Source organism: Schistocerca serialis, chromosome 4 (genome assembly GCF_023864345.2).
Source record: "Schistocerca serialis cubense isolate TAMUIC-IGC-003099 chromosome 4, iqSchSeri2.2, whole genome shotgun sequence".
Classification (NCBI taxonomy): Eukaryota; Metazoa; Arthropoda; class Insecta; order Orthoptera; family Acrididae; genus Schistocerca; species Schistocerca serialis.
The window spans coordinates 65,231,604-65,245,167 of NC_064641.1; positions in this window are offsets into that span (position 1 = coordinate 65,231,604).

Sequence of the window (13,564 nt, forward strand, 5' to 3'; positions counted from 1 at the left end):
TCATTTGTCATTTCAATATAGTAAGAATCATTAGCCTTCTCCTAATTACAAAGCATAGCATCATTTGTCATTTCAATATAGTAAGAATCACATTCTTTTCCAGTTACAAAGCATAATTAAGAATCATTAGCCTTCTTCTAATTACAAAGCATTATTAAACAGTCACATTCTTTTCCAATTACAAAGCATAGCATAGTTAATTAATTATGTGTCATTCCAATATAGTATTAATCATTAGCTTTTTCCTAATTACAAAGTATAGCATCATTTGTCATTTCAATATAGTAAGAATCACATTCTTTTCCAGTTACAAAGCATAATTAATCATTTGTCATTTGAATATAGTAAGAATTATTAGCCTTCTCCTAATTACAAAGCATTATGAAACAATCACATTCTTTTCCAGTTACAAAGTATCAACATTGAAAACAAGAGCTAATTAATGGCATAATTAATAACATAATTCATTGAGTGACATTAATTATTGGCACTCAGTGGCCAGCAAGTATTGAATAGAATAAAACATTGTTCATCATTCAGTATTATTCAGATCATTACGAAGTCATTATTAAAAATCAGTTAATTATAGTCATAGCATTAATAATCATGGGCATTTTAAGTCGTCTCATTACAATAAACAGTGGCAGTTATTAGCCAGTTACAAAGCATTATTTTTTATATATATATATATATATATATATATATATATATATATATATATATATATTTTTAAGAAGTCATTACTGAAGTGACATACTATTCAGAGCTGATCAGCATTACTCAGAACTTTCTCAAACTGGTATCACTATTTGGGACTGGTAATACATTTTTTGTTAGCAATGCATTGCGTTGAGATAGATAATTAATTGCTGAGGCATAACAATATTTGCTTTTGACCTATTGCTGCAAATGAGGATAGGTAACGTCATTCGTCATGAGTCAGCTGTAGCAAGGTTATGTAACAAGGCAGTATATGTGATCACATTTATAAATGATAAACACAAATGGGTAAAAAATAAAAATGCAAGTACTAGAACAGATATAATAAGTAACAGGTTTAGTAAGTATCATGAAAAGCTTCTCCTGAAAAAAATACAAAATGGATTATTGACCTGAAAGAAGAAACGCACACTATGCTGAAAAGTAGTGAACTTCGAATTAACAGGTAGTGAAATGTGTATAAAAAATGTATTCCATAGCTGTCCTTTCCAAAACTTTCCGTCATCCTACTATGCAATATAACACCTGCTGTCAAAACAAACTGCAACAAATACTTAAACAACTACATAGTCAAAATATAACTTCAACATTATCCTCATCTGTAAAGAAAAAACTTCATTATCAATCACTTCATTATCCACATTATCATAACTTCATTATTATCATCACCTGTAAAGAAAAACTTTATTATTCATAATACCATATTCTTCATCATTATTCATCAGCATTCATTATCATCTGCAAAAAATCACTTCATTACTCATTACACAACTAATCCTTATCTCTAGCATATTTCATCACTAAAACTAAGATGTGTAGTTCTGTCTGACAGCCTGCATCAATCACCTTGTATTCTGAAAGAAAAAATTAGTTAAGACTGCTATTCTATGATGAGTATAGTATATTCTTGTTAATGTTTGTTAATCCTGATCCATTTACTCTTCCTCATAAAGTTATTGTATCTTCTTTCGTTTATTCCGTAGGTGAAATTCCCGTTTCTGTTGAATTTATTTCTTACACGCATCATTTCTTTCTGAAATTGATGAACAGAGATTAATGTCTTACAATTTAAATCATATACCCACTAAATAATGACTGGTTTATGGTGACATAATTAACCATACAGCATAACATGACAGAAAACGTAATATGTCAAAGACACTGACAGTGTTCAGATGCAAAAATGTACATAGAATATCACAATGCAGCAGCAAAAAAATGTAAAACAGTCATGATCTTGAGATGGTATAAGGCAAAAAATGTCAAAGTCAACTGCTGTGTGTTATATCTTAACTATTTCACAGTGCATATAAACAAAACTGGAATACAATCATACATAAAAAGACAAAATGTGACGTTCGTTGTGTTCAGCTTGTATAGAGGCGAGAATTAAAGACTTTAATGGAGAAAAATGTAACGAAATTTACATGTCATTAGATAACATTGCATAATTAGTCATAAAATACGTAAGTATCTCTGAAAAAATATGCACGGTCTGATGTGTAACGACAAGAAAAACGACCTGCTAACCTTACCTTGCCGGGCACTTGCCAAGAAAAAATACGATAATCATCAGTAATTAGTCACGTGAATATAATTGCATAAGTTGTCATAAAGATTAGTAAATGGCATCATAGTGTGTTGAATCATACAGAGTCTTCATTCAATAAAGGGTTTAATATTTGACCAATGGTGGTTGCCTTTCGATTTTCTGGTTCTCAAAGTTTCGACGTGTACAACATTGGGATGAGGAATGCTGCGAATCCGATATGGACCTGCGTATAAAAGTTCAAATTTACTGCACTTACCTTTTATTTTGCTGGATAAATAGTGTGTACGTACTAATATCTTCTGTCCAACGTGAAAGTCTCGGCGTGTACAAACCTGTTTTTGCTGTCTTCTCCGGCGCTCTGCGGCACGTTTGATGTTGTTCAGCGCAATGTCAATTATTTCGTGGTGTCTTAGTCGACGACATTTAGGGAAGTTTACTAATTCTTTAATTTTGTTTGGTGGTTCAACGTTTTTCAGTATAACAGACGGAGATAGCATAGTGGATTCATTTGGAATGGAATTAATTACATCTTGGAATGAGAGTATGTGTGTATCCCAATCAATATGTCTTTTGTGGCGGTATATTCGGCACAGCTTACCAATTTCTTTCATTAAACTTTCACAGGGGTTCGAAGAAGCATGGTACTTGGATATATAAATCGGAGAAATGTTTCTAGCTCGTAACATGCGTATCCATATAGTACTACGAAATTGTGATCCATTGTCAGAAATTACTTTCATCACATGCCCTACATGAAATAGAAAATGTTTTACAAATGCTTTCGAAACAGTTTTAGCAGTAGCTTTGCGTAATGGAGTGAAAGTAACAAATTTTGAAGTGAGCTCAACAGCGACAAAGATGTAGCAAAAACCTCTGTTAGTTCTCGGAATCGGACCAAAAATGTCTACTGCGGCCATATGTCTTAATTTAACAGGTATAATGGGATATAAAGGAGGAATATGTGAAGTGGTGTCTGATTTAGCTTGCTGGCAAATTTTACAAGACGCTAAAACTCGTCGTATACGTTTCTCCATGTTGGTAAAATAACAGTTCTGTCTCAGTATAAGAAAACATTTTCGTGCTCCGTAATGTGCGTAACTTAAATGAGTGTACCAGATTAATTTGTTGACCAGTTCGTCAGGAATGCATAATAACCAATTGTTGCTGTCAGGATGAGAGCGGCGAAACAGAATGTCATTGCGTACAGTGTAATGGTTTCTAATCGTAACATTATTCTTATCTTGCCAAAAGTGTTTAATTTCTTTCCACACATCGTCTTTATTTTGCTCTTGTGCTATGTCCTGTAATGACGACGAAATAAAGTTTTCAAATGCAACTTGCTGAATGTACATGACACTGAAATTTGCTTTGCAGAAGTTGGTTGCTACGTCTTGCTGATTGTTGCTCAGAGAACGCGATAGTGCGTCTGCTATAACATTTTGTGTGCCGGGAATGTGAACAATCGTAAAATTAAATTCCTGTAAATATAGTTTCCATCTACTTAACCTGTCGTGAGTAAATTTAGCTGAAAGCAAAAATTGTATAGCTCTATGGTCTGTGTAAACGGTAGTATGTCTGCCATAAAGAAAGTGCCTAAATCTCGTGAAAGCCCATACAACACATAATGTTTCAAGTTCTGTGACGGAATAATTTCGTTCAGCAGGGGACAGAATGCGGCTTGCAAATGCGATGTTTTTAATTACTGTAGAGCCATCTTCTTCTATTTCCTGGAAAATATGTACGCCTAAAGCCGTGTTAGAACTGTCGGTGGCAATGGAAAAATTTCTAGTAAGATCTGGGTGCGATAACAGTGGAGCATTCAACAGAGCATGCTTCAGGTTCATGAATTCAGAGTGTGCTTGCTTATCCCAAGACCAAATACTGTTTTTACCTGTTAATTGGCATAATCTGGGCGTGTCTAAAGCGGAGTGATGAATAAATTTACGAAAAAAGTTAATTAAGCCCAAAAAACTGCGTAATTGTTTTTTCGTTGTAGGAATAGTAATGTCACGTAGAGCTTGAAGTTTTTCCGGATCAGGTGCAATCCCTTCTGCTGAAATTACGTGTCCCAGAAATTTTATGGAAGTTTTGCCAAAATGCGATTTACTGAGGTTAACTGTGAGTCCTTGTGCATGAAAAGTTTGTAACAGTTGTTCAAGAATCAGATTGTGTTCAGACCAGTTAGCTTCTGCGATAAGAATGTCGTCTACATACGTCGTAATTCTGTCCTTAAGTTCTGTCGGAAGTATTGTGTTCAAACCGCGAATAAAAGCTGCAAAAGAAATAGTTAAGCCGAACGGTAATTTGCGAAATTGATAACAGTCGCCAAAACAGAGAAAAGCTGTATATTTTCTGCAATTCGGATGAAGTTGAATTTGCCAAAATCCCGATTTCAAATCTAGTGTAGAATAAATAGCAGTACCATGAAATTTCTGTAAAAGTTCCTCTAAAGTCTGTGGTCGATCTGTTTCATTAATAATAATGTCATTGATGTGACGTGAATCAAGTACAAGGCGAAGTTAGCCATCTTTCTTCTTAACAATATGTAGCGGGTTTATGTACGGACTAACTGCTGGTTCTATAATTCCTTGATCGAGCATATCCTGCAATTCTTTTTTAACTTGTTCTCTATGAATATACGGAATAGGATAATGCTTAGCTTTAAATGTATCGTGCTGTTTGACTTGAAATTCATACATAAATCCGGACATAGTACCAGGAATGTTGTCAAAAACTGGAGCTTGCTGTAAAAGAATTTTGTGTAATTGCGTTCGTTCGTCGTCTGTAGTTGCACTGCTCTCTTTAACCTTATCAGAAATCAATTGCATTACGTCGTAGTCAGCTTCGTCTGGAGTATTATAGTTGTGTACGTACGTATCCGTGAACAATGTGGGATTACAGTCTATGTTACGTGTTGCGGAAATGACCTCTGTGCGGTTAATTGTTTGTTCTTCCGCAGATAGTGAGTGCTGAAATTCTATAGCAAATTGTATGTTTTCATCCTTCACCATTAAATAAGAATTCTGAAAATCAATAACTGCGTCGTGTTGTACCAGAAAATTCGTACCTAAAATTACGTCTGTTGTCAATAAAGGAACAATCCAAAAATTAGAGTGAAAAGTATGACCTGCAATACAAAATGATAAATGCGTCTGTAATTTAACGTCTACTCCTTTACTCGATACTGCTCCTTTTACTTTTGTTTTGCCTAAAGGTAATGTCGGATAAGTATTCTCTTTGTTACATTCGTTAAAAGTCTCCTCATTTATTACTGATATAGGTGATCCGGAATCAATTACTGCTGAGAATTTTGATGAACCAATTTTAATTTCGATGACAGGATGTGAAATAGTTTTCTGAACAACTGGTCTTTCCTGCAAGAGAGTGTCTCTGATATCTCAAAAGTAATTACATTTTCGTGAACAACATTTTGCGTGTCTAAAGCAGTACTTGTGTTACTGGAAGATGCGGCTTGTACAGTATCTAGTCAGATTCTATCTGACGTGTTATTATTATTAGGAGGATTCTGTGGCATTTCTAATATTTGAACTGTTCTATTACTTCTTCCAGACGTGTTACGCTCTGGATGATACCTACTGTCCGGTTCATTCATGAGAATAGGTTCTTGTGAATAATTTTGCTGTTGGTATGACCGACTGTTGTTAGATGTACGCTGAAAATTGTTCTCATTATTTTTACGTCTGTCGTAATAGTAATTCCTATACGGTGTATTGCGATAGGAATTGAAATATTGTCTTCTTTGTACGTAGTTGTTTCCTTGCTGCCGTGCGTTACTATTTGTTGGATCTGGGACTATACGTGCACGCTGCGGAACATTAAAGCCTGGTTGACCTTGTGCATTCCATTGTTGGTTAGGTATGCTAACCGGCTGGTTTTGATGTTGTTGTTGTGAAACACCTCTATTGTTACTAAAGTGTGGTTCCTGTTGCTGAAAATTTTGACGATATTGATAATTAGAATTTTGTCTGTTACCAAAGTTCTGGTAGTTGTCGTTTCTAAAGCGTCTGTTACTTTTCCTATTGAAATTACGTCCCTGATCATAATTACCGTAAGTTTGTTGACCTTGGTTATTATACGAAAAGTTTTTGTTTACAAAAGAATAATCAGATTGCTGTACTTCCAAGAGCTGTAAAAGATCTCTGAATGCTGAAATGTTTTCTTTTTGCTGGCCCGTTAGAAGTGACACTCGTAATGACCGTGGTAATTTAGAGATGCATAATTGTATAAGTGCAGATTCACTGTACGGTTCACTTAGGTACTGGTTTTGTTGGACCATATGCTCAAAAAATTGCGTCACACTGGGAAAATTTGAGTTCTCGTAATTTGGCAAACTAATTAACTGATCTTTAATTCCGCGCTGTGTCGTCTTCGACCAATACGCTGACAGAAAAGCATTCTGAAATTCCTCTACTGAGTAGCATTGCCTCGCGATCGGTCTCATACGAGTTGCCGGTTCGCCTTCCAAAAAACTGCAAATAAATTCAAGTTTGTGTGTTACAGACCAAGTCGGTGGAAGAGCAAAGCTAAATTGTTGAATCCAATCCAGTGGGTGAATCTGCGTTCTATCGTTTTTAAAAACTTTAAACTTTCTCACTGACAGAAAATGTTTGTAATCGAAATTATCATCTCTGTGTGATGGAACAGGTTCAGGATCGTAAGAGAATCTATTGAACTGTGGTTGATCGGAATGTAAGTCCCATACTCTCTGTAGATTACCCAAATTATACGCGCTGCGTGAGTCTGACAAATGTTCATAAAGTGGCGTCTGTTGTGGTATGTTATTAACTGAAATGTTTTTCATCTCTGTTACTTCTTGTTGTAAACTCGACAATTTTCTACGCAACGTGTTATTAGACGAATCGATCTCATTAATTGTCTGCTGTAAATTTTGAAATTCAGGTGTTTGGTTAAATGAAATCGGTGTAGTATCGTCTGATTTATTATCATTATTACTTTCAATAGCATCAATACGACTGGCTAATTCATCATATTTTTCAGTCAGTATTTTTGCCTGATCATCGGTTTTAGAATCGGACGCATTAATCTGTTTTTGCAACTTACGCGTAGTTTCGCTCAGTTTTTTAACATCAGCTTTGATGACATCGCAATCCTGTGTTAGTTCTAATTGTTCGAATCTGTCTGTCACTGTTTGAATATTTACTGTGTGTGTATCTGTTTTTGATTTAAGATCAGAAATTTCATCACGTAATTCCGCATTCAACTGTTCTATGGTATTAATTTTGTCGGACACTGTAGTAATATTATTGTCTACATATGTCTTCGCTTTCGCGAACATTTTACGTTTGTCTTCTTGTCTTTGTGCAGTGATTGTTTCCATGACTTGTCGTTTTACTTTGTTTGGGTCTTGACTAAATTTGCGGAAACGCGTATCACCGTATTGCATGTGAAGATTAAAGCGCTCGTCAATCTGAGTGTTCTGCTGTTCGAATTTCGCGTCTATCTTTGCGTCCATTGTGCGCGAAAGTTCTACCGTCATTGCTTTAAACTCGTCCCGTAATTGTGTAGCTTTTTCAGAGCATTGTTTAGCGACTCCGCTAATTTCGTCTCTGAGTGTTTCTGTTGCGGCTGTTTGCATTTCCCTTAATTCTTGCGCAACAGACTTAATTTCTTCGCTATTTTTTCGTGAACAAACCTCAATTTCCACGCGCAACTGTTCCTTAGTGTCATGGCACTGCGCGGCAACGGCTCTAATTTGTTCACTAAGCTGTTTGGAATTGTCGTCTAATTTTTTATTTAAGTGTCTGTAATTGTCATCTAATTTTTCATTTAACTGTTTGTTCTGCTCACTAAGTTGTTTGAAATTTTCGTCATTATTGTCAAGTTTTCCATTTAAGTGCTGTTTGAGATTTTCGTTATCTTGTTTGTTATCTTCCCTAAGTTGTTTGACCTGTTCATTAAGTTGTTGTTTGAGATCTACGTTATCTTGTTTGTTCTGTTCTTTAAGTTGTCTGAAATCTTCACTCTGTTTTTCATTCTGTTGTATCAATATTGCCATAAATTGCTCCTAGGTGACATTACCTACTCTATTCTCAGTACTGTTTGATGGTGTATCTACAATTGTCTTGTTTTGCGTGACCATTTGGTCATTCTGTAATTTACAGAAAGGTTTATCAGTCGGATGCACACTGTCAGACACTATTTCGGAATTAAATAGATCCGTCGTACTTCCGGTACACTGTTCATTTTCACTAGAAAAATTTGTCTGAACGTTATTTGAATTTTCTAAATCGGGTGAGTTAAGCTCGGCAGCGCTCATTACAATAGAGCGTCCCGCATCATCAATTGTCGTCAAATTAACAGAGGAGGCAATTGAGTTCGTTTGTTCATCACTAAGATAAAAGTCATCATTAGTGGTTGGAATGCACTGATTGTTAGTGAACGCAGGATTGTCATCATTACACTGCGTGTCACATGTCCTAACGGTCAAGTTGTTTAAGTCGGTAATTTCGTTCACAATACTTCGCGATACACTATTCACAGTCTTTCGCGGCATTTTCACAGTAGTCACAACTGTTCAAAAACAGAAATAAGCACAATGCAAAAGCAACACACAAATACAACAGAGCAACGAATTGCCGTTGACCTGTAGAAAGAAAGTCACAAGTTAATAAAAGCGTTGCGCCAAATCCTAATTATATCTAAGCAAATAAGAGCAGATATCTGACTGTTTTTCAAAAGATTCTCAACGAAATACGATCCTGGACTAGGTGTCGCCAAGTGTAACCTCCCCACAAAAATTTAAAAATGTGGCAATATTATTTAAGAATGCTAATGGACATTGCGCTAAGTGTATCCTCTCCACCGAAATTTTAAAGACAAAAATATAATAATAAATGGGAGCCAAACGTAACCTCCCTGCAATGAAATGTACTGACAAAGCCAATTAAACAAAAATTAGCAATCTGACCCAAGTATAAGTTCCTTACAAAAAAAATAATGAAAAACAATTCAGTGCTAATGAAACTTCAGTGACAATGAAAATTCAATTAAACCGAAATATCGGTCTTTGGCCCTTGTGCAGAAATCAGAATTAATTTCTTACCTCATTGAAACTGCTTGTCAAATTTCAGCTCTTATTGTTGCCCACGGCTTGGAGGAGCTGCATTGCAAATAATATATTTTTTTTGAAATTTAACTGAAACTTTTCTTTAAGGGAGGTGGAACGAAATCGTTAGTTCAATTAAATAAAATTTCTTTTGTAAAAATTGCTTTGAAATCAAAATTATTATTGGGGCACTTGTTGGAAATTAATTACAATAAATAAACTTTACATTATCTGATGATTACCTTAATTAACAATATACCTCATTCAGCCTCTTGACCAGAATGCCATGTCGACGCTCGCCGACTCCTCACACACACAACTCCACTCGACTGCTATTACCGACATACTGCACGCAACTGAACTGAGCTACTGCTACCGACAGAGTGCACTGGCCTACTGCTACTCGCGTACTACTCGCAACACTCGCGCCGTCAAGCGCAGACTAACCACGATAATAGGCTCTCTGGTCAAAGATTTTAACGTGCCTTACCATCGCTGCTACGTTACATACGTGTTTCAAGGGCTGTTTTCAGCTGTTTAAAAATTTAGTTTCAGATTAAGCACGATTTAAACAGAAGCCGTTTTGATAGGCAACTCCTACTCTGTAGATGAATGTCTTAGCAGGGACTGTTATACCAACTTAAGTATAAATGTCTATTAGACAACAGTTTTGACACCACTTAGTCACATTAGACAACAGTTTTGACACCACTTAGTTACAACAGCCACGATTAGGTATTTTGTGTATGATAAATTTATTAAAAGTGAATGACAATGTTTCATTCTGACACCGTATTAATTCTGTAAATATTAGCAGTTCCAGTTTACTGTAATGTATTCACCTATTTTGACAATACCCTGACAAATGACCAGGGTAGTATGGATTATATCCAAATGTTTTATCGTTTTTATGTTATACTTTCTGACATGTTCCACACTCACGAGAATCATCTAATTTTTTGGGTCTATGGAACGAAAACTGAATCTAATCTAACCAAATCCAGCAATGGTTTTGAGGTTATTGTTGTAAACCTTGTCTTTGATATAGCCCCACAAAAAGGAGTAGCATATGTTCAAATCTGGAGAATATGGTGGCCAATCAAGGCCCATGTCAGTCCCTCCAGGTCCCCAGACCAAAAATGCGGTCCCAAAAGTTCTCCTCCAGGACATCGAACACTCTCTTGCTTCGATGGGGTGGAGCTCCGTCTTGCATGAACCACGTCTTGTTGAAATCAGGGCATGAAATCATCTTCCAAAACCTTCACTTACCATTCAGTGGTCACCATGCTACAAGGAATATCACACCGATTATTCCATTACTGGACATTGCGCACCACAGAGTCATGTGTTGAGGGTGAAGAGAGTTCTTGATTGCTAAATGCGGATTCTCGGTCCCCCAAATTCTCCAGTTTTCCTTATTAATGAACCCATACCAACGAAAGTGGATGCATCGCTAAACCAAACAACAATGTCCATACTAATTCCCATCATGCCCCACGGCCAACTGTGCAGTTTGAATGTCAACGCAAACCATTCAGAAGTAATGACGATTTTATTTTATATAGTTCAATAATATTTATCTTTTGTGGGGTTGTAAACATTGTAATTACTATATCACCGACTGGCCGATGGAAGCGCAGAGCAGCGGCGGCAGCCTCCGCGCGTGCGCCAAAGTCTTTGGTTCTTAATCCTGTAGGTGGCGTTGCTGTCCTTCCAGCTATCGGTAGATATCGTCGCTATTGGCCATCGAATTTGGCGCCTCCACGCATGCGCACTTCCTGCCTAAGACTGGCATAAATAGGGGGCTCTGGTCCTGCCTTAGCAGTGTGTTCATCGCATCTGAAGATGTCGGCCAGTTGCGCTGACAAAATATTGTGGAGTTTTCACTATGACATCTGACGTCTCGCCCGAGAACCATATATACAACAAGTCCATCGGGAAAGCCTCAAGCAACACATCCGATACCTGTACGGGGAGGAGATGATAAAAGAAGTTAATAGTCTTGATAGACTACGGAATAAGAAGAGCAGACTGCTATGTGCACTTACGTTTTTATTAAGATGCTGAGATCATCGAGTTATTCCGACATTCGCTAAGGTGACGCACTTCATAACCTCTGCAGCCGCTAAAAGGATAAAAAATCGAGCAAGCCACGCACTGGTAAGAGAAAGGTTTCACCATACTCGGCGAGAACTGGACTTCGTATCCAGAGAGCTCTTGGCACTTCATTTGAAGATATCATCAAGACTGTCCGCTGATCCTTGTACATGGGTTGACAGCGCTACTTGGGCGTTCTCAGACTGGAAACGGCAACAAGACGCAGCACGTCAAATTGATAAGTTTCATCGCTTCAGAGACCGTTTACCACAAGAAGAGAACAACGAAGTTCGTAGACGAGCTGTATACAATATAGCGGACAAACCTTTGCCTGACGCGGCGGTATCGGTCTTGGAGAAAGGATTGAACTTCGCACCCACTCCGAGGACACCACCTGTTCTGGACATCATTAGCTCCGTCGAACAAGGCATCCTAAAACTTCCCAGGGAATCTGCCGAGGAGATCCGGCGGGAGACTTGCCGTGCTCTGACACGGGCTCAAGTGCCTAAGACCAATATAACAGCAGCAGAGAGGTCAGTGGTTCGATCCCTACGAGAAGATCCTGATCTTGTGATTTTACCGGCGGATAGGGGAAATGTGACTGTTATCCTCTCCACGTCAATGTATCTGAGCAAGATGCACCAGCTTCTGGACGACTCTGCATATCGCACACTAAATAAGGACCCCACAGCCAAAATTCAGCGAAAAACTTTGGAGCTCCTCAAAAACAGCACGATCTCCGATGTGGTTGCTAAGAGAGGTGCCCGTACCTCCCAGGCTATACGGATTGCCCAAAATTCACAAGGATAATGTGCCACTGCGGCCTATTGTGAGTAATATTGGGGCACCAACGTATAAACTCGTAAAACATCTGGCAGCGCACCTGAGCCCTCTAGTAGGAAAGTGTGAGCATCATATCCTTAATTCACAAGACTTTATTCGTCGGCTCAAGAACTTACGACTCACACTATCAGATATACTCGTGAGTTTTGACGTAGTCTCACTTTTTCCTCGAGTACCATTGCAGGAATTGTTGTTGCTCATTAGCGAGAAGCTGGATGGGGAACTTTTAGACTTATTCCAACATGTGCTCACCTCGACATACTTTTTATTTAATGGACAATACTTTGAACAGACTGACGGCGTCGCAATGGGTAGTCCCCTGTCACCCATTGTGGCTAATCTTTTCATGGAAGACTTCGAGGAGAGAGCACTCCAGACGTCGGATTTGAAACCTACGTGCTTTTGGCGATATGTGGACGACACATTTGTTATCTGGCCTCATGGCATTGCACTGTTGAATGTTTTTCTTGAGCATCTTAACTCGCTTCATCCCAACATCAAGTTCATTATGGAGATGGAGAAAAACAGTGAACGTCCATTCCTGGACGTGTTGGTACGGAGGAAAGAAGATGGCACATTAGGTCACGCAGTGTACTGTAAACCAGTGCTCACGGACCTATACTTACAGGCCACCAGCTGTCACCATCCTTTGCAATGAAGTGGCGTACTGAGGACGTTGGTCCACAGAGCACGAACCATATCAGACTCAGACAGCTCATCCAAGGACCTACTCCATCTGCGTACCACTTTCCAACAAAATGGATACTCCGAACGGGAGATTCGCCATGCCTTACAACCGAAGCGGGTTACCCAACGTGAGGAAGTGGAAGAAGGCGAAGAACAAAGGGGAATGGTCATCTTGCCATACACCGGCGGTGTCTCTTCAAAAATAGGAAGATTATTGAAGAGGCATAAAGTTAAATGAGTCTTTCGTCCGCCGGCAAAACTCAGAGCTCTCTTGGGCTCATCTAAGGACAGCCTTGGCCTAAGAAGACCCGGTGTTTACGAGATTCCTTGTAGCTGCGGCATGTCGTACATCGGACAAATCTTGTCGCACCGTAAAAGAGAGATGCACTGAACACCGACGCTACACTCGTCTGGAGCAACCAGAAAAATCTGCAGTGGCCGAGCATTGTCTCAGTACAGGCCATTCTATGAATTATCAACATACAAAAATTCTCGCATCGACGAGTTCGTACTGGGACAGTGTTATTAAGGAAGTGGTGGAAATACGTAGCTCGACGAATCTTGTAAACTGAGACATG